At 36.6% G+C, this 22904-nt stretch overlaps 2 pseudogenes; both read left to right on the plus strand.

Moving 5' to 3' along the window:
• The first annotated feature begins 333 nt into the window (after positions 1-333).
• LOC137744510 (glutamate receptor 2.8-like) lies at positions 334-1755 on the plus strand (annotated as a pseudogene).
• An 11083-nt stretch (positions 1756-12838) lies between these two features.
• On the plus strand, positions 12839-21420 carry LOC137744511 (glutamate receptor 2.7-like; annotated as a pseudogene).
• The last annotated feature ends 1484 nt before the right edge of the window (positions 21421-22904 follow it).

Here is a 22904-nt window from a genome sequence, read left to right on the forward strand (position 1 = left end):
ATTTGAACGAAGATCTTCACCTCTATTTCAATCACAAATTAGCGGAAATAGGTCACCAAGAATCGACTCGGCGATGATACCATGTTCACATAGTATCAAGAATGCAGAAATTCAACTAAGAACACTATGACTGCTTAGAGAGAGAGAAAGAAAGAACTAAAGAGAGAAGCAATTGATTGTATTGATGCTGAATGAATCTTTACAACTATGAGAAGCTATTTAACTAACTAATTCGACAACAGCTATAACAATGCAGCCACATTCTCAACTATCTAACTATTGCTGAGCTGGAATGATGAGGTGGACTGATGAGCTAGCATAGGTGAGTCATAGATGTATAATGGTTGTTTTTTCATATTCATTGGTTTCGTGGTTTGGGTTCTTGAACATCGGGTAAATGAAGAATTCCGCGGGCCTTCGCATCACCAAATCGGCACAAGTTTTTGGTTTTCCTTCTCAACCATGGTTTTTGCACACCGTAAGTTTAATGTGTTGGAATGTATATGCTCTAGCTCTATCACATATTTCATGACTATAATATCCGTTCCTTTTTTCTTTTGGATTTTTGCAACAGGAGAGCGAGTACTGAGCAACTGAGCTAGGTTTGTAGTGATCGTATGGTGCTTTGTTGTTCTCGTACTGATTCAAAGTTACACTGCCAGTTTAGCTTCACTTTTAACAGTTCAACAGCTCCAGCCAGACCTAACGACTGGCGTTGGCTACGAGAAGGTTCACTTGTACGTCAGTTTTTGATACAAAATGAAATTCCATCTAACAAGCTTATAAGCTATGATTCTGAACAAGGACTGGCTCAACGTTCTGAGCAAGGGATTGTTTCTGCTGCTTTCGATGAAAAAAAATTTCGTTGAGATTTTTCTTTCAACTTATTGCTCAAAATATACTACGGTTGGCCAAAAGCTACTTACACCAAGCGGTTTTGCGTTTGTAAGTTTACTTGCTTCTCTCTCCCTTACCTTTGTTATTTTACATAAAACAGTCTGGCAATATTTTGTTGGAGAATAGTCTTAAAATTGGAGATATAACAAAATAGTATTTTAGTTTATATGTGGGAGAGGTTCACTGATAATATCACCAAAAGCTTTTGTAATAAAACTCAACACCTAATAGTAGTAACAGGTGGGTTAGTTGCGGATATCTTTTCTAATTCATATCGGACTCATTTGCTAGTAACTCGAACCTGGAACCTTTTACTTGCTAGTGACATACATGTGACATTTACCCACATATAAATTTTACTTTCTCTGTTCCTCTTGATTTCGTGACTTACAGTCCTTCCAAAAGGGTTCACCTCTCGCGAGTGAGGTTTCAAAGGCGATCACTGCATCGCAAGACCAAATTAAACGTATAAAAGACAAGTGGTTAACTAGATCTTGTATTGATCTCAACAGCAACGCAACCTCTTCCAACAATCTTACTCTTAGCATTGACAGCTTTGGGGGCTTCTTCCTGATTGCTTGGGTTTCTTCATCCTTAGCTCTCCTCATGTATGCAGCTATGTTCCTCTATGAGCATAGACACATCTTAATGTGCTCCGATCCAAACGCCTCATTTTGGACAAAATTTTGCGAGCTATTGAAAGCGTACAACCAAAAAGAACTCAGTCTGCATACTACCAGTAATACTGGGCTGCAGGATAGTAGTGATCACGGTATTGGTGCAGTTGAATCCTCACCAAACATCATGACGGATTGCTCCCCAACGCCATCCAGTGATTTGATACATGCTGAAATATAGAGCTTAGATACATGATTGATGCACTATAATTAATTTGACAAGAGTTTCATTTGAAAATTTATATATATCAGATTTTGTAAGCTAATATAAATGCACTTCATTTGTACATACAATGGACGACAAATTCTGAAAAGAAAGACGCTATGGATCAGTAGCAGAACATTTTTCATCTATTGTATCCTCGTTCAGTGTCCACGAAGGTACGTTGAAGGAAGAAATGAAAGCCCTGTTTGATAACTATTTCGTTTTTGTTTTCATTTTTCGTGTCAGAGTAGCTCTTACAAAACATAATCTTTAATCCATTGAACAAAACTGAAAATTCATGATCTCACGTTTCAAAGATGTGGAAAAAAGCATATCTCTGCTGCACTTGGACTGTATCCAGATCGAGTTCAGTAAGTATGAATTAATTTCGATTAATGCTATATGATAACAAAAAATTAACTCAATATAATACACGAAAAAGGTAATGGATTTAGCCAATTTTTCCTAAAGACTTGAAATCGTCTTGATATTTGCCTCTCGTTATTCACAGCTCTGTTTAAGCTTTCTTCGTACTTTCATGATGCAGAAAACCAACAGGTATACACATCTAGAGTCCACTCTTTTTACATTTATGCAGACCACACCTCACGAAGGAGTTCATGCCTCGCTTTCGTGCAGGCATGACCTGTATGCTCATGTTTTCCGTTTCTATTTCTATTTGCTATGACAGTCGGACTTGACGATAGTTTGTAAATGATGGATGAAAGAGGTGAATCCAACTCCTCTGGCTCCTCATCACTGGTATATCCCTTTCTCTGTATAGATGAGAGGTTCCTTTCCAGTTGAGAACTTCCTCCTGCTTCTGAAACTTTCTCTGTCACATCGGCCAACGAAAGTGGGGTGTACACGACTGGTGCTGCTGTGTAAGGGAAGCTTCTCACTGATTCACCTGACAATCTGCACTTTGATACTACGATAAACTTTTTTTAGGTCAACATAGTCTACCATCAATATCATTGATATTGTTCCAATTTAATCACATATTACTAAATGTTGGATTTTATCACAAAAAGATCTTAGTCATATTAGACGTGAAAACTGTCATATATTAATTATATATTATTTCATCATATGACTCATGCATGATTCTATTCTGCAACAGATTTTCACTCGGATTACAATTGAAATTTAACCAAAATATTCAACACTCTTGGAGTTAACACTGCCGTCCTTCCCCCTTTACTCTTTATATTACTTGCATTTCTCCCATGTAATTCTCTTTGTCTTCAACACAATGTAAAATCAAAACTAAAAATAAAATGGTTAGACGAGCTCTTAAATACTTCCTACAATTGTTTCGGCTTCTCTCGAACCTTGCTAACTCCTGTTTCCGCTGGAAAAGCATTTGAGAGGCTAAGTGACTCGCCAGTGGGTGCTTCACCTATCTTACATGTTTCTATTGAGAATGAACTCACATTGATGTAAGGTCAGATATTACATTATAAGAGGTTGGACTAAACGAGGGGTTGACGAGTTGACCCAATAATTAAAACACCATGCTCATTAAGTCCGGACCAAAACCTATTTTTTCCATGTTATTTCATGTCGTAATGTGTGTATGTTTGTGTGTGTGTGTGTGTGTGTGTATAGGGATAGGTGTATATATATAATATAGGAATAAGATCAAAGGACAACTATTTTGACAAACATCTTTGCACTCCGTATTAGCTCTTGAATCTTTTTACATCTAATGGTCCAGAATAAAACTAATATGACTCAAGATCAACTACTGAATGATGTGGCGATGCCATGAAAATAAATAGACTTTATTCAATTAAAACATTTTAAGAAAATATATTAGGTTAGGGAAACGTAAACACTTCTGAGCCTTCATCTTCCTTTTAAGCCCCTAGGCCGTTGTTAATTAAGATGATAAGAACTCTATCATCCATGATGGATATATCAATCTCTTTTCTTACTTCTCTCTCCTCCTTGAATCATCCTCAATATCAATAGTGTATTTTCATGGGTCTTCTGCAAGTCATGGGAAGCAATAAAAGTGGCTAAAGAAAAAGAGAGGATTAGAGATAGGCTCAGAGAACTCTTGCCCCATTAAAAATTCAATTTTTTTTTTTTTTTTGTTCAATTAGTGAAGATGCCCTGATTATGATTCTTAGCCCTGAAACTAAATCTTGATACCCGAGAAATAATATCGAATCTTCATAGAAAAGAATGAGGTTTCAGAACCCTAAATTTCATTTCCGTTAAATACTTAAGCATGTCCTTGATTGACAAGAAAGCTTTTCAATGGCTTGTTCATGTTTCACAATATAAAACAAAAAACTAATGAAAATCTCTATCCTCACCCTTGTTTATTTTAGACTCGGCGAATATTTATTTGATGCAAAATGGCATGAAGGAGCAAGGTGCTCGTGAAGCAAAAACCCACTGGGAAAAATGCTCCTAATCGTAGGAAAAAAAAGTACATTAAGATCAAGCAAGTATATTTCAGGATACTCCCCCTGAGTTTGATTCCAAAAAGAATTAGCAATGTTACAACTCAAAAAGTTTACGCATCCAATTCCTTGAACAAGCTTCTGAAACATCACTTTCAGCAGTGATTTGGTGAAGAGGTCGGCCAAATTGTCTTGTGAACGGATTTTCGTGACTTTAATCTTCTGATGTAAGAAGAAGAACTTCGGCACAATGTGCTTGGTGTTGTTTCCTTTGATGCCCTTCTTGAGTTATTCAATGCATGCTGCATTGTCTTCATAGTTCGTCGTAGGGACATTAACAACGGGGTAAAGATCACAGGAGCTTCAAATATGGCCCACAACTGCTCTCAACCAAAAGCATTCATGAGTTGCTTCATGTAAAGCGAGAATTTCAGGTTAGACAAAGTGGTAACTAAGGTCTATTTAGTTAACCTCCAAGAGATTGCAGTGCCTCCAATGGTAAAGACTTAATCCATTTAAGAACGCGCCTTGTGGGGATCAAATAAGTATCATGCATCAGCATACCCAACAAGGCGAGAATCGACTTGAGAAACGAGGGGTGCGGTATCACTCAAGGATCCGTAAGGATAGAACAAGTTCATATCCGTAGTACCCTTAAGGTAACGGAAGATGTCTTTAACACTAGTCCAGTGTCCGCGTATTGGTGCATTACTGTATCTTGCCAAAAGATTAACAGTGAAGGAGATGTCCGGTCTAGTTTATTGAGCTAAGTACAATAAAGTTCCTATCGCACTTAGATAAAGAACTTTAGGCTCCAAAATCTCTTCATCATTTTCCTTTGGATAAAAGGGATCTCGTTTTGCATCTAGCGATCGAACGACCATAGGAGTACTTGAAAGCTTCATTTTATCCTCGTTAAAACGGCGCAACACCTTATGGGTGTAGTTTGATTGATGTACTAAGATTCCATCCGAATAGTGCTCTATCTCGAGACCAAGACAATATCAAGTCTTTCCTAGATCTTTCATCTCAAATTCCGACTTCAGGTGTGCAGCAGTTCTTGCGAGCTCTTTAAGAGTTCTGATGAGATTCATGTTATCGACATATACTGCAACTATCGCAAAACCAGAATGTGACTTCTTAATGAACACACAAGGACATAGTACATTGTTCACATATCCCTGACTAGTCAAATACTCACTCAAACGGTTACACCACATTCTTTCGAATTGCTTCAAACCATAGAGTGAACGCCTCAGTCGAATTGAGAGCGTGTTCTAGGATTTGGAAATATTAGATCTAGTCAATGTAAGTCCTTCGAGAACATTCATATAAATTTCCTTATCAAGATCCCCATAGAGATATGCAGTTACTACGTCCATCAACTGCATACTCAGTTTTTCAGAAACTACCAAACTGATAAGGTAGCGAAAAGTAATCACATCCATAATGGGTGAATAAGTTTCGTCATAGTTAATCCCAGGGCGTTGTGAAAAACCTTATGCAACAAGACGAGGTTTGTAACGCATAATTTCGTTCTTCTCCTTACGCTTCTGAATGAAAACCCACATGTAGCCAACGGGCTTCACATGTGGATAAGTAGGAGCTACAGGTCTAAACACCTTACATTTCGCAAGCGAATCGAGTTCAACTTAGATTGCTTGTTTCCAGTTTGACCAATCGGTTCTACGTTGACACTCATCAACGGAACGGGGTTCAATGTCATCGCTCAACATGATCTCAGTAGCTACTGCATATCTAATGCATCGTCGACGATTATCTCATTTCTACACCACACATCATCTAAGCTAACATAATAGACTAAAATCTCACAATTCTCGGGAGGTGGATTTGTCTCTTCAAGGACACTTCAGTAATCTAGAATTATCTCATGTGTTGGATATAATAAGTAAGCGACGGTCGGATTCACGGTAGACTCTTTAGGTGCCTGTGTCGTGGGTTTCCTTTTCCGAGGATGTGAATCCTTTGAACCAAGAAGGAAGTTTGTTGTACATTTAGTACATCCATCTTTGCAGGCACATTCGTAGCTGGAATATGTGATCTTGTCACTCGCACTAGATCAGTGAAAGCATTTGGCATGCTCTAAGCTATGCTCTGGAGATCTAATATGCGCTGCACTTCATTTTCAAACTGAGCAGTGCGGGGATCTAAATGAGACAAAGTGGGAGTCATCTATTATAATTCGCATCATTCTTCAGAAACATTGACGTTCTTATCTCCCTTTAACAACGGGAAGACTGTCTTATAGAAGTGATAATCTGCAAAACGAGAAGTAAACAGATCACCTATCAAAGGTTCTAAGTAATGAATAATTGAAGGAAAATCATATCCGACATGGATTCTCATCATTCCCTGAGGCCCCATTTTTGTATGTAAGGGTGGCAAAATCGGCACATAGACCGCACAACCATAAACGTGCAGATGAGATATGTCGGGTTCGTATCTAGTAACCAATTGAAATGCGCTATATGATTAGGTCGCAACAGGCCTCAAGCAAACCAATATGGCTACGTGCAATATTGCATGGCCCCAAGTAGCAATCGGGAGCTTGGTACGTATGACCAATAATCAAGCAATCATTTGTAAGCGCTTAATGAATGCATCTGCCAGACCTTTCTGGGTGTGAACATGGGGTACAAGATGTTCAACTTCAACCCCAACTGACATGGAATAGTCATCAAAAGTTTTAAATGTGAATCTCTAGCATCATCCAATCAAATAGATTTGATCAGATAATCAAGGTGGTGAACCCTGAGCTTCATATCCTGAGCTAATAGTTTGGAGAATGCAGTGTTCCTGTGGACAACAAGCACACATATGACCAACGTGTGAAAGAGTCAACCAAAATCATAAAATATCTAAATGGTTCGCGTGGAGGATGAATCGGTCCACAAATGTCTCCCCAAATCCTTTGTAGAAAAATAGAAGGATTCGAACGAATCTTGTCATAAGAAGGCTTAATAATAAGTTTTCCCATGGAGTAGGTTTGACATGTGATTCCTTGAATCGAACTTAAACTTTGGGTTAGTGGATGCCCGTGTGATGATTTAGGATACAGTGCATCGCTGTTTGTCCAGGATGTCCCGAACGATCATGTCAAAGTGTAATTTCATGCGCGGTCCCAAAGGTAAGACCAACCACATAATGGCCCTCTATGGGGCGTATGGTCATAATATACAGACCACTTGGGATACGCTTCATCTTCTCTAGAATATGATTCTAGCTATATTCGTAGGAAGTTATGCATAAAAATTCAACTCCGTTTCTACGTGGGTTTCAGCGTGGTAATTGTTATCTCTAATGTCCTTGAAACTCATCGACATTCTTCCAAACTGTGGAGAATAGAGTGCCTCATCAATTGTCAAAATTGTACCATTGGACAACATTATACGTGCATTACCATATCTTTCAATCAGGTTGGATAAGCCTAAGAGGGTTGTCAGATGTGCATTCTTAGGTACGAAGTTAGTGACATAAATGCGTTTACGTAAAACGGTGTGCGTGGTTGCACTATCTACCTAACAACTAACTTCCCTACTAGTCATACCTAGAATGAAAAATTAATTTGAATCGGTCACATGCATAAAAGTTCGTAAAAACAAATATCAATTCAAAATAATTTTAAGTATTCAAGGTTTGTAATTAATTAAAAACTTAATATCCAAAAAACAAATCACCAACAAATAATCCAAACATAAAGGAAAATTGTTCAAAATTTAAACAAAAAACAATTTGGGGGGGGGGGGGGGGGGGGTTCAGCCATTATTGTGGAATTCGGCCTCAACTAGAAAAATAGTTTACTTGCACAAAGTTTGATTCAAACTTCTTACGACGAGAATGATATTCAGCTACAACCTTATGGGGAGCTCAGCAAACACAGGACCAATGGTCTTTTGAACCATAGCGATAACACATATCTGCATCCATGGTTTCAGGTGTTTTGCCCTTATTCTTGAAGTTTGAGGCCTTGGGAGCGAGGTTAGGGTACTTCTGGGCTCAGTTTTCTTCATTTGGTGGGCTTTAGCTCTGTTGACCTTGACGGGGTAGCTTATGGCCACCCCTAGCACACCTCTTTTGGCGTTTTGGGCATAGGTTCATGCTATAGTATGCTTCAAGCATAGCAATCGCCCCAGTAGGTCGAACTTGATGATTCTTCATCAATAGATGATTCTGCTTTTCAGCGATAAGTAAAACAGAGATCAAATCCGAAAACTTAGTGAACTTCTGATCTCTTTATTGTTGCTACATAACAATATTAGTAGCATAGAATGTCGAATGGGTATCTCCAGGAGATCATTTTCGGTCAAAGTTTTGTTACAAAACTTAAGAAGCGATCGGATTCGACAAACTTCAGAATTATATTCATTCACAGACTTAAAGTCTTGGAAGCACAAATGCTGCAAGTCGTGTCTTGCTTCAATAAAAAAGATTTCCTTTTGGTGATCAAAACGATCAACAAAAGCGACCCATAGTGCTCGTGGATCCTCCTCAACAAGGTACTCGGTTTGCAGTGTGTCATGAATATGTCTTCAAATAAAGATCATAGTAATGGCTTTCTTAGCTTCACCAACCGGGCTGTCCATCTCATCTTTAAGGGCGGGATACAAATTCTTTGCAGCGAGGTGGAGCTTCACATCTTGGACCTACTTAAGGTAGTTCCTTCCAAAGACCTCCAAATCGGTAAAGTCGACATGTTCCTATCACAAAATAGATGGACAAGATATGGTTAGTGTAATGGAGAAAAATCAATATATTCACATAGGAGTAGAACATTCAGGTTCTAATAGACATGTATTGGTTTAAATTTGCATGAAAAAACTTCGAGTTTTCATGGGTGATGTTTTTAAGGAAAACTTCAGGTTTTCAAATAAGGCATGTTTCTAGAAACTTCAGGTTTCGAAGTAATTATGAACTTCAGGTTCAGGCTCATATGTTACTGCAGACAAACGCAAATATATATACAGAAATATGCAACAAGAAAATATGCAAATAGAACTTCAGGTCTATAATTATAATTGAATTAATTATTTGGACTTCAGGCCAAATTTAAAGTGTGGGTGAAAAAAATATAAAACCCATTGGGCCTAAAAATAGTAAACAATTAAGCTCGAGCCCAAAATAAGGCCAAAGCCCACGGGTAGGCAAAGCAAATTTGGAGTTATGTGGCCCAGGCCCGAAATTGGGCTAAAGGAGGCTCGGGTTGATCAAGCCCAAAATACATGGTGGGCTACAGGCCCAGTAGCAGCAAACGGGCTGCAAATTAGTCGAGTCCAAAATAGATGGCCCAAAATGGGGAGTAATTAGGTGTGACACGACATTGGGGAACACCAATAACCGGCTTAGGCTGGTATTATGCGGGTTGGGTCCAACAGAAAACTAATTAGTTTGTTGGATCTAGGCTGAGACAGCAATCAGCAATTAGCAGCCCAAAGGGTGCTGTGCGATACAGGCCGAGGGTCTGAGGCCCAATACGAGCTCGGGTCGAGAATACCCAAGGCACCCCAGCGGCGCTGGGTGTCAGATTCGAACCAGGAAAAACTTCGGCATCGTTTTAGGCAACTTTCCTTAGGGGTCACGGCACGGCGATTGTAGGTCGTGATTTCCCAGGAAAAACGACAGTGAGGCCGTGGTCAACTGCGGGCTGTGTTGGGTTATGGGTTCAATGCCAAAACAACATCGTCTCAGATGGAGCAAGGGTTCTGCTCTGATGCATCGCAGTACAAAGGGGCTTATGTGAGCCTTGTTATGTCACAAGTCACGAGTTCAAAGAACCCTAGAGTTTTTTCGATTTCTTTTTTCTTTTTCTTTTTTCCAATTAATTCAAAGCATATAGAATTTTAATGAACATATATTTGATGCAATTCATGGCAATATCAAATTCACATAATTCAACAATTATGAATATAATGCATACATAATTTATGTACAATCTAAAATTCGAGAAACGTAAAGTTGGGTCATGTAGTATGGTGAATGTTCATGCTATCAAGGTTGCAAAAATATTGAGATAAAAACCGTTGTTTTTAGAACAACCTGATTGCGTGATGATATGGATGAACTGGTTTGATGCAGAAAATCTCATTGTCAAATTCCTAAGCCCAGTGGTAGGAGCGTGCTAATAACGTGTTGTGGCCTATTTTATCTAACAGGGGAAGGGGGCCGGTGGCAGAGAGAGATATGTTTGTAGGAATGTAGGGGAATGTGTGCGATATCCCTCCTACGTAGTGCCTTTATTTATAGTAATAAGGGAGAGAATAAATCCTTCATCCCCAATGACTACAAGTCATAATAGGAAAGAATAACTAGAAACAAATCTAATCTAGGATTTACACAATCACACTTAAATTAGAAGTTTACAACATTAAAAGAGATTTATGTTTATTTATTCCAAGTCATTGCCACATCACCTACTAGTTTAATAACAATGATCCTAACTTTTAGTCATAACCATTAGATGTAACAAGATCCAAGATCCAAGAGTTAACGAGATCCAAGAATTAAATATATATATATATATATAATTTATAGATCATTTTTGCAAAAATTTATAAAATTCGGAAATCATTGGACCACATAATTCGAAGGTAGCCATTTAGTGCTTCTTTGAAGAACCGCGTTCATCTATTTCCTCACTATAATTGGACGCCCTAATGGTTTTGGACTTGTCTAATTTTTTACAAAGATGATCAATGAATACTGCCTTGAAATATATTTAATTTGAATCGTTGAAAAAAAAAAGTTATGAAATAATAAATATCACAAGATGTCTCTCAAATAAAATTATTTTAAAGAGGACTAGTACAACAAGGCCTTAGACGATGTGGAAAGGCGTCGTCTTGTGGAGTTAAAAAATATCATTTTAAGTGATAGTCGTTTGTTAACCGATAGTAATGGAATATTGACCTCCACGCACTGAAAACATCATCACCAAAAACGCAACGACGGTTTCACAGTCTTTCGTCATATGGTTAGTGTTGTCTATGCATAAATTGTATTGGACAATGCTTAAGGCAAACCAAATTTTTAAATCAAATAATATGGTTGTTGATGATTGATTTATTATTCAAGTGTTGATTAACGTTCTTATTTCATATTAAAAACACATCATTTGGTTTGTAAATTTGATTTGAAAATTTAGGCTATCTAATATTATTTAATTGTACTAGTGCACATAAACTTTTTTTTTTTTAATATAATATTATTGAGGGAGAATATTTATTGTCAGAATCAACCGAACTTACACTTAATAAAATTGAAAAGGTTTACCAATTTTACCAAAACGAGTTGAAGTGGAACACACCACAAACTCGATTGCCACTTACATATAATCGAGCAACTCATGTGCAAGCGTTGTTCACATATAATCTTTAGGGTTTGACATATAAACCCATGACAAGCCAAATTACATTGATGTTGCGGATTGAGCCTTGGAAAATGCGTCTACATAGAGGTTTGGGTTGGAGTTGGAATACGGCCTCCTCTTCCAGTTTAGTTTTCCTTCGCTTCTTCTCAAGTATCAGCATTCAGCGTTTTCAGGGTTTGGAGAACTTCCTCCTCCTTTTAATAACATGTGTAGGAGTAAATGCTTTTAACTAGTTCAACTACATGCAATGACAGAGTCAGAAATCCATGCAAGCAAGGGATCTTTAAGCCAAATAAAAGAAATTAGAAAAAAAAAAAAAATATATATATATATATATATATATACACACAGCAATATAATTAATTGAAGAACAATTAAAGATTTTTTTTTTTTTTTTTTTTTTTTTTTGTATTTTCGTGGAAATTTTTAATCAAACAAGAGTAATGAAATTTTAAAACTTGTATGAAAAATTTAGTAGTGAGTGATTATATCATAAGAATAGAGTCTATTTACTACAATCTTTGCTTAAAAAAAAAAAATTAAGACATTAGAGTCGAACAAATTTAAGGTCATAACTAGCATAAAACTATTACTATGAGGTTTTTCTTTTAACATAATTGAATCTTCCTCTATATTGTATAGATCTGAGTTTATATAAACTAAATATAAAAAAGCAGAAATGGTTTAAAAAAAATCAAAAGGTTATCTCCACCTCCACAGGAACCAGCAACATAAACCAAAAACTTGACCCCCAACACAAATGAAACCTGGTTTTTTGGTTGGAAGATAGATTGACTTGGCATCACAAGGTTTATCTGTTAAACAAAAGCCAAAGTTATAACTCATATAAGGGTTACATGGTAAACAAAATCAGAAGATTGTTGGCATAAGCAAGTCTCGAACTTATGAACTGCTGAAATATTTAAACTGTTTCCACCAATGGACCCTTTATGCTCTTTATTGTAAAAATTAGTACACAATACCCTAAATGGATGAAATTCCAGTATGAGCCATGGGCTATTGTGGCCTCCATGTGGCTCTACCCCTGGCTACCTCTTACTTCGACATAGTATAGTTCAAATATTTTCTTTTCTAGAGGGGAAAAATTGTTGCCCAAAAAAAAAAAAGGGAGTTTTAATTAAAAGGGCTTGGGCCAACAAATATTTAACCAAAAACCTTCCCAAAATGTTATTTAACTAAAATGGCTCAAATTTTAATTAAAAAACCATCATCTTCTCACCCTTCTCTGGCTTGAGCGATGCAAGCTCCACACAGCACTTGGGTTTTTTCAACTTCTCCAATAGCAGCGACCCCAACAACATCTTCAGTGTCGAGTTTGATGTCTTCGAAAACCAAGAGTTCTAGGATCCTGATGACAACCATGTTGGTTTGGACATCAACTCCCTTACATCTAATGCTTCGAGCACCACAGGGTATTGGAGTGACGGACTTGATCAAGATTTCAACAAGTTGAAGCTCAACAATGGAATAACTAATCAGATACAGTGTTTGTTTTGTTTGGCACAAATAAACACTGTATCTGGAAAGAAAAAAACCAAAATCCTGAAACAGTGACTTAAATTTCAGAAACAATGACTTAGATTTCAGAAACAATCTATGTTTTAGCCTTTGACTATTTCTTTTCTTTCGTGCATCAATTGCTTATATTTAAGAAACAAGGTGCTTAATTTGCTTTGAATCCAAATACAGTGAATTTCACTATTTCTTTTCTAGCTTACATTTAAGAAACAGTGACTTAGAATCAAGAAGTAACTTAGGTTCCAGAAACAGTGACTTAGATTCCAGAAATAGTGTTACTTAAAATCCAGAGACAGTTTACTTTTAGAGTCCAGAAACAATGACTCGTCGTTATTATTGAATAGCATGCAAATCTTAAATTTATTTTATGGATAAACAAACAATGAACTCCACTGATGAAGAAAAATTGAAAAACTGTATCTCGAATACACTATGAATAATAACAACAATCACATTTCAACAAAATAATACAAAATATAGTATGAGGATCTATATTTTTGTTTCAAAGAAAAAGAAGAAGGTCTGCAAAACAATGATGAACTCCATTAACAACAAAAATCTGGAACTCAACCTAAAAAAGTTAGGGGTAAAATCAGCAAATCATAATTTATTATAGTTGGGCTATTTTAGTTGGACTACTTTAAGCCTTGTACTAATCATTAAACAAAACTTATAACATGATTTTTTATTAAAACCAAAACTTTTCAATCCCCTTTCATTAGTTTTTCTAAAAAAAATAACTACTAACCAACTATTCATTGGTCTAGTGGTAGTTGTTTAACTTGATTATTGAAGAGGGTGACTAAGAATATTACGGTCATCTCGATACCTAGTTGGTTTAGCTGACTATTGGGGTAGTATAACTTTGTTTTGAGACCCCATTTTTCAAATTAATAAGTGCATGAGCATAAGAATTAATTTTTCATTTTTTGTTAGAACAAGGCGCATGAGAATTTTCCATATACGATTTCTAATTTTTCCTCTTTAAAACAGTTCTAGACTTGGTAAAGAATGTTGAAGTGCAAGCAATGATCATAGCCCCAGAATTATCAAAGCAAGCTAACTTTGTAATTGATCTTGGAGATAAAGCTCAGGTGCCCATACTTTCCTTTTCAACAAGTCCTTCCCTAACTTCTAGTTCAAGTCCATACTTTTTCCGAGTTGCACAGAATGATGCTTATCAAGTGAAAGCTATAAGTACCATCATCCAAAAGTTTGGTTGGAGTGCTGCAGTGTCTATCTATGTCAGAAAATGAGTTTGGGGAAGGAGTAAAACCTTATTTGACTAATTCTTTACAAGAGGTAAACGTTCATACCCCCTACTGGAGTGTCATCCCTCCAGCAGCCACTGATGACCAAATTGCTTCAGAGCTTTCCAAGCTAATGACAATGCATACCAGCGTGTTCATAGTACGTATGTTGCCTTCTCTTGGTTCTCGACTTTTAGCCAAGGCAAAAGAGATGGGGATGATGTCTGAAGGTTATGTTTGGATAATTACAGATGGGTTGAGTAAGTCTTTTGGTTTCTTAAATGTTCCAATACTCGATATCATGCAAGGGGTGTTAGGTGTAAAGATTTATGTTGAAAATACCCAAGAGCTTGAAAACGTCAGAGTCAGCTGGCGAAGGAAATTCCAAAAAGACAATCCTACTATCCTAAATATTAAATTGGATGTTTTTGGATTGTGGGCTTATGATGTTGTTTGGGCATTGGCCATGGCAATTGAGAAGGTTGGGACTACTACAAACTTCAATTTCCAAAAGTTAAATAATATTGCAGGCATCACTTCCAATAATACTATTCTAGAAAGGTTAGAGGTCTCTCAAAATGGTCCTGAACTTGTTCAAGCACTATCGAGTACAATATTCAGATGCTTCTCGGGTAATTTTAGCCTTGTTAATGGACAACTTCATTCATCAGATTTTCAGATAGTAAACGTGAATGGCAACGGTGAAAGAGGAATTGGGTATTAGACACCTTAAAATGGACTTATGAACTTAATTCCCACAAACACTCATACTGCCAATAGTCTTCGACTTATTATATGGCCCGAAGACACTATCTATACTCCAAAAGGTTGGCAGATAAAAGTTAGAAATGGGTATAAGTTGAGAATCGGAGTTCCAGTGAAGGCCAGGTTCAAAGAATTGGTAAATGTGACGTATAATCCTCTTACTAACACCACCATGGTTACTGGATATTGCATAGATGTCTTTGAATCTATAATAGAAAATCTGCCTTATGCTGTTTCTTTAGAGTTTCATCCCTTTACACAGACTCATATCGAGCCGGCTAACAACTACCATGATTTGACCTCTCAATTGTATATTAGGGTAAGATGCTTATTATTTCGTATCCGTTACATCTTATTTTTGACCTCGATGTTTCACAAGTATTCTATCAAAAGTATCCAATTTGTTCCCAATTCACTCAAGTACATGGTCATTTTTTATTTGACAGGCATGTGATGCTGTAGTTGGAGATATATCCAGTGAAGCAATCAGGTCAGAGTATGTTGACTTTACAGTACCATACATAGAATCTGGGATATCAATGATCATGCCTATCAAATACAATAAATGTAGTAAAAATGCATGGGTGTTCTTAAAGCCATTGACTTGGGAACTTTGGGTAACAAGTGTAAATGTAGCAGCAATGTTGAAGAATTGTATTCTTGCAGAAGAAGAAAGAGTGTTCGAAAAGAGAGAGAGAAGGAAGTTTTTCGTTAATTATTTTTCTTAACAGATTACATTGGCAGTTATCAAGGGTTTATATATACCTAACAAGGTTGCTTATGCCTTAAGCTATTACAAGGATTACAAGATGCTTACGCTTGTCACAATTACACCCATAGGATCACAGGTTGTTAAGCTTGATACACTGTTATCATCCCCCCTCAATCGTAGGATGAGGTTTGCTCAACCTGAGATTGGAACACTGTGTCTGAAACAAAGGATTAGACAAACCCTTGGTAAGGATATCAGCAAATTGTTCATTCGAGGAAACAAAATGAACTTAGAGTAACTTTTTGGCAGCTCTTTCTCGGACAAAGTGAATATCAACTTCAATGTGCTTTGTCCTTTGTTTCACAACTGGATTGTAAACCAATGATTTGGCTGAGAGATTATCACATAATAGAGTAATGGGACATGGCACATCAATCTTGAGAAATTGCGGAAGTTGCTTGATCCAGTCGATCTCTGCAGCTGTGGACGATAAAGCTCGATATTCAGCTTCAGTTAAAGATTTGGAGACTGTGTTTTGTTTCTTGGAGGACCAAGAGATGGGATTAGAACCCAAATAGACCTCCAAACATGTTGTAAACCTTCTGTCATTCGGATCCCCAGCCCAGTCAGTATCACTAAATGCATGTAAATCTAAATCTCCTTTGTTGAATTGAATACCATAGTCCACTGTACCTTTCAAATATCTGAGAATTCTCTTCACAACTATAAAATGGGATTCCATGGGACAATGCATAAACTGACAAACTTGATGTACTGAGAAAGCAATATCGGGTCTTGTGAAAGTAAGATATTGCAAAGCATCAACCACATTTCTATAAAGTGCTCGATTATGAAAGAGTTTGCCATCATCCTTAAGCAGCCTATTCTAAGGTAAACAAGGAGTGTGATATGATTTAGAGAGAGCCATATCAATTATTTAGCAAATCTGTGACATATTTGGACTGTAACAGAAATAAATCAGTGGCACTGTGAGTGATTTAAATCCCTAAGAAATAATGTAAGGACCCCAAATCTTTAATATCAAATTTCTGAGCTAAAAACTGAATGACTTCTGTAATTGTTGTAATGTCTATGTCTGTGATGATTATATCATCTACATACAACAAGAGAATCACCACAGAGTTCCCAACATGCTTCACAAATAAGAATGAATCAGAATAAGTAGTGAGAAATCCCACAATAGGCAAGTAATTAGTGAACCTCTCATTCCAGGCCCTTGGGGCTTATTTATAGAGATTTATGCAACTTGCATACATGAGAAGGCTGTTGAGAATTTATAAACCCTCAGGGTTGAGATATGTAGACATCTTCTTGTAAAATACCATGAAGGAAGACATTCTTCACATCAAGTTGCCTTAAAGACCAACCAAACTATACAGCTAAATCCAAGATTAACCTAACAGTAGTAGGTTTAACAACTGGACTAAAAGTCTCCCTATAGTCAATCCCTTCTTCTTGATTGAAGCCCTTGGCAATAAGTCTGGCTTTATACCTTGATATAGTCTCATCTACATTTCTTTTAATTTTGAAGACTCGCTTGCGCCCTACCAAATTCTTATTTGCATGGAGATGAACCAAAGACCAAGTGCCCTAAGAATGCAAGACTGAGAGTTCTTCTTCCATAGTTGCACACCACACTGAGGATTTAAGTGATGACTTGTATGTTGCTGGTTCTACCTGAGTTAAATCAACTGAGTTCTCATTCGCAACTGTTAAGAGAAATACTTTGGGCTTAAAGATACCACTTTTGGACCTTATTTGCATAGCATGTGTGTTTAAAGGTAGTATAGAGAGAATAACTTGTAAGGTCTTAGGTTGAAACTCAGAAAATATCTCGGTACTGGCATGATTGAACAAAAAATTGTAAAAGACAATGAAAGTTGAATAAACATCACTTTTATTGATTATAGGGAAAATCCAACAATATCTAGTGCATTCATCAATGAATGTCACATAGTATTTAAACCCCTCGACAGAATTACATGGAGAATGACCTCAAACATCACTGTGAGGAATTACCATTTTTAAAGGAACTGTCATAATGTTGATTATCTTCAAAGTGAGAAGACTTAGATGAACCAGAAAGATTGATGACAACCATTGCAGACAGAAAATGAGTGACAGGAACATTAGCTAACATTGCTTCTTTAGCAAGCAACTGTGATTGAAGATCCTTCATAAAGATCACATTTTCTCTACCCCTAATAATTGTTCTTAGTGTATTATATTAAGAAGATAGACCATTAAGAGTCAAGATCATAATGTCGTCATCATCAAATAGGACCCCAGCAGTAGCTAAGTAGCCACTGGCTTCTTTAATGTGTTGAAGATATAAAGAAATGGAATATGTACCCTTCTTGATGTTCTGCAACTTAGATTTCATCTGAAATATTGTACCACGAGTGACAATTGAGAACTGCTCCATAAGACAAACCCATAAATCTTGAGCACTGGTGCTACCTATAGCACAAGAAATTACAAAAGGGGACAATATGGTAGTAATGAGCTGCATGAGAAACCGATCATGCATTTTCCAAATCTTATACTCATCACTGTCAACTCTCGAAGTAGAATCACTAAAAGATACAGTGGAATCACTCTAATGCTAAGTATCAAATCTCGAAGGACAAAGATTTGTACCATCCACAATACCTATAATACCATGTCCTTCTAAAATGAGCTCCATCTAAAAATGCCATGTGAGATAGTTGGATTTGTTAAGTTTCATAGAGACAGAAGATGACACTGATGAAATTAAAGAAGTAACATGGGATTGAAGGATCTTTAATTGCGTAATAATCACCATGATCGAATACCAATCAAGTATTTGAAGAAAGATTCTTTGAGGTATGAGATCAAACACCTTAGGTACAAGATTATGAGCACCGCAAAACAAAGAAAAAGAGGGTAATTAGAACTCGAAATTGAGTAGCAGAGCGGAAGCAAAAGCACCAAGATCAACAAATTGTCAAGCACAAAGCTCTTTCGGCGAATGATACCATGTAAATGTAGCAGCAATGGTGAAGAATTGTATTCTTGCAGAAGAAGAAAGAGTGTTTGAATAAAGAGAGAGAGAGAGAGAGAGAATGAAGTTTTTCATTAGCTGTTTTTCTTAACAGATTACATTGGCAGTTATCAAAGGTATATATATATATATACCTAACAAGGTTGCTTACTCCTTAAGTTATTACAAGGATTACAAGATGCTTACACTTGTCATAATTACACCCATAGGACCACAAGTTGTTAAGTTTGATACACTGTTGTCAACAAGCGCTTGTTTTTTCATATTCATTGGGTTCATGGTTTGGGTTCTAGAACATCAGGTAAACGAAGAATTTTGCAGGCCTCCACATCACCAAACTGGCACAAGCTTTTGGTTTGGCTAAATAGTCAAAATGGTCCCTAAGATTTGCATAACTCATCACTTTGGTTCTTGAGATTGAAAATCAATAGAAATGGTCCATGAGATTGTCCACCATCCATCATTTTGGTCCTTCGGTTAAAAACTCTTTGGGCAATTTTCAAAGCTTCGTAACTCAATCGTTTCTTAACCAAATTCAACCCATAATATACCAAAATGAAGATAGGAAAGTGTAGAATAAGATTATATCTATTTGGAAGCCCAATGGTTGCTGGAGATGGCCGGAAAATAGCCTCAAAACCGACTGGTCCGCGAGAAAATTGGAAAACTAGCCGGAAATTGAGTAAACTTTAAACACTCACAACTTCTTCAATGCTCAACGAAATCAAGTGATTAAACAACTAAAATCATACTTCTAGATGATAAAAAGATAATGGTATCTTTCTCGACAGCTAGCTCGCCGTGATTTGGCTGGAAAACGGCTCGAAATTGGCTAACTTGAAAATGCTTAGCCACTTTCGAGCTGTTTTCCAACCAAACCATGATGAATTAGCAACCAAGAAAGGTCATTATCTTCATCTCGTTGTGAAGTATGAATTTTGTTTTTTAATCACTCGATTTCGTTGAGTATTGAAGAAGTTATGAACGTTTAAAGTTTACCCCGTTTCCAACGAGTTTTCCAGTTTTCTCACGGACCAGTCACCTTTGAGGCTATTTTCCAGCCATATCCGACAACCATTGGGCTTCCAAATGGTATAATCTTGTTTTACACTTTCCTATCTTCATTTTGATATATTATAGGTTGAATTTGGTTAAGAAACGATTGAGTTACGAAGCTTTGAAAATTACCCAAGGAGTTTTTAACCGAATGACCAAAATGATGGATGGTGGACAATCTCAGGAACCATTTCTATTGATTTTCAATCTCAGGGACCAAAGTGATGAGTTATTCAAATCTCAGTGACAATTTTGGCTATTTTGCCTTTTAGTTTTCCTTCTCAACCATGGTTTTTGCACACCGTAAGTTTAATAAGTTGGAAAGTATATGCTCTAGCTCTATCACGTATTTCATGACTATAAATCCATTTCTTTTTTTCTTCTGGATTTTGTAACAGGAGAGAGTAGTGAGCAACTTAGCTAGGTTTGTGGTGACCGTATGGTGCTTTGTTGTCCTCGTACTAATTCAAAGTTACACTGCCAGTTTACAATCACTGCTAACAGTTCAACAGCTCCAACCGCTCCAACTAGACCTGACGAAAGGGGTTGGCTACCAAGAAGGTACAACTTTTTGAGCAAGGGATTGTTCCTGCTACTTTCGATGAAAAGCCTTTCGTCGAGCTTTTTCTTTCAACTTATTGCTCAAAATATACTTCGGTTGGCCAAAAGATATTTTCACCAGGCAGTTTTGCGTTCGGAAGTTTACTTGCTTCTCTCTCCCATACCTTTGTTATTATTTTACATAAAACAAATCTGGCCATATTTTGTTGGAGAATAGAGTCTTAACATTGGAGATATAACAAAATAGTATTTAGTTTATATGTGGGAGGTTCACTGTTAATGTACCGAAACTTTTTGTGATAAGACTCAACACTTACTAGTAGTAATAGTTGGGTTACTTGGGGATATCTTCTCCTATATCATTGCAGACTCATTTGCCAATAACTCGAACTTGGAACCTTTTACTTGCTAATGACATAACTTTTACTTTCTCTATTCCTCTTGATTTCGTGACTTACAGGCCTTCCCAAAGAATTCACCTCTCACGAGTGATGTTTCAAACGCGATCATTGCATCGCAAGACAAAATTAAACGTATACAAGACAAGTGGGTTTTTTAACAAATCAAGTTGTGTTGATCCCGACAGTAACACAAGCTCTTCTAACAATCTTACTCTTAGCATTGACAACTTTGGGGGCCTCCTCCTCATTGCTTGGGTTTCTTCATCCTTAGCTCTCCTCGTACATGCAGCTATGTTCGTTTATGAGCATAGACACATCTTGATGCGCTCCGATCCAAACGCCTCATTTCGAACAAAAATTAGCGAGATATTGAAAGCGTTCGACCAGAAAGGCCTCAATCTGCATACTATCAGGAATACTGGCAGGGCTGGCCCTGATGGTAGCCCAAGTAGGTGCCTGACTAGGGCTCCCACTTTGGAAGGGCCCCCAAAAAAAATTTATATCCTGTAATTAACATATAAATAAAAAATAAAAAAAAATAAAAAAGTAAGAGATATCATATTTCATTTGTTAGTACAGTGGAAATGTTGTTCATTTTTCTTTGGGGTGTTGAGTTCAAAACACGAAGCCGCCTTTCAGTAACTAGATTTTTCTTGATTTTTCTTGTTTTTCAAATTTATTGCTAATCCATCTGTCCAAATGCATATAAAGTTATAAAACTCAAGTCTCTTTGCAATCTTTTTTCTTTCAACTTCTCATTCTCTCAATTTATATCGAATGTTTAAACCAACTTCTCATTCTCTTCATTTCTATTGAATGTTTAAACCAACTATCATATGGTCTTCAAGATTGTACTTAAGGTAATCACAACTTTCAATTTATATTTTTCTTTTCAATAACTTTTTATTCAATGGATTATTTTAATATTCAATTCGTTAATGTGATATTAATTTTAGAAGAAAAAAACAACACAAGAGAAACAATTAGCGTTGAATTTATTATACTCGCCAATCAAGTTTTATTGTTATTTACTCTCTTGATTATCAAGTTTATTGTTCTTCACTCTCAATCTTAGACTCTTGACTGCAAACATTTAGTATATTTATGTCCAAAAACGTGAATCGTGTAATGTTTAAATAATGTTTGTATATTTATCTTCTTTTGATATTAATTTTTAATGATATTTGATGTGAAAATAAAACCTTTTATGTATTTAGCAAAATCTTTTTATACAAATCAATATACAAAGAACCAGAAATCAGAGAATTTTAGAACCCCACTTCAAAGGCTCGCCTAGGACCTCAAATTCTCAGGACCGACCCTGAGTACTGGCGTGCAAAATGGAAGTGATCACGGTATTGGTGCAGTTGAATCCTTAACAAACATCGTGACGGATTGCTCCCCGAGGCCATCCAGTGATTCGATACATGCTGAACCATCACACAGCGTTTTAGAAATGCAAGAAACGCATTCTACAGCGCATGGAAATTTGAATCCCGATGGTCAAGCCACCCAAGAGTGATGACATATAGAGCTTAGATACATGATGTACTAGAATTAATTTAACAAGAGTTTCCCTTGAAAATTTAAATTATCGGATTGTGTAAGATAATATAAATGCACTTTATTTGTATACTCAATGGGTGTTGGGATTTACGATTAGGATAATTCAGAAATTAGGTTTGTGTTACTTATTTCATTTTGTGTATTATTTGGGTTTGGATTTGACTTATTGGTTGGATTTCTTGCTTGGTTGAGAGATTTTGTTAATTACCTATTTGATTAAGATTTGAATTTACTTCCAATTAGGATTAGGATTCTTATTGTAACCTAAGTCTTATACACTATAAATAGGACCTTATGGATAGTGCTGTCACATGGTTTAGAGACTTCTCTCTAATTCGGTTTCAGGGTGGAGGTCGCCGTTTGGAGTCATGAGTGCGTGGCAAACTCATGGCTCATTCTTTTGTCAATTTGTGAGAATCAATTTATGA

Source organism: Pyrus communis, chromosome 9 (assembly GCF_963583255.1).
Source record: "Pyrus communis chromosome 9, drPyrComm1.1, whole genome shotgun sequence".
In the NCBI taxonomy this organism is placed as follows: domain Eukaryota; kingdom Viridiplantae; phylum Streptophyta; class Magnoliopsida; order Rosales; family Rosaceae; genus Pyrus; species Pyrus communis.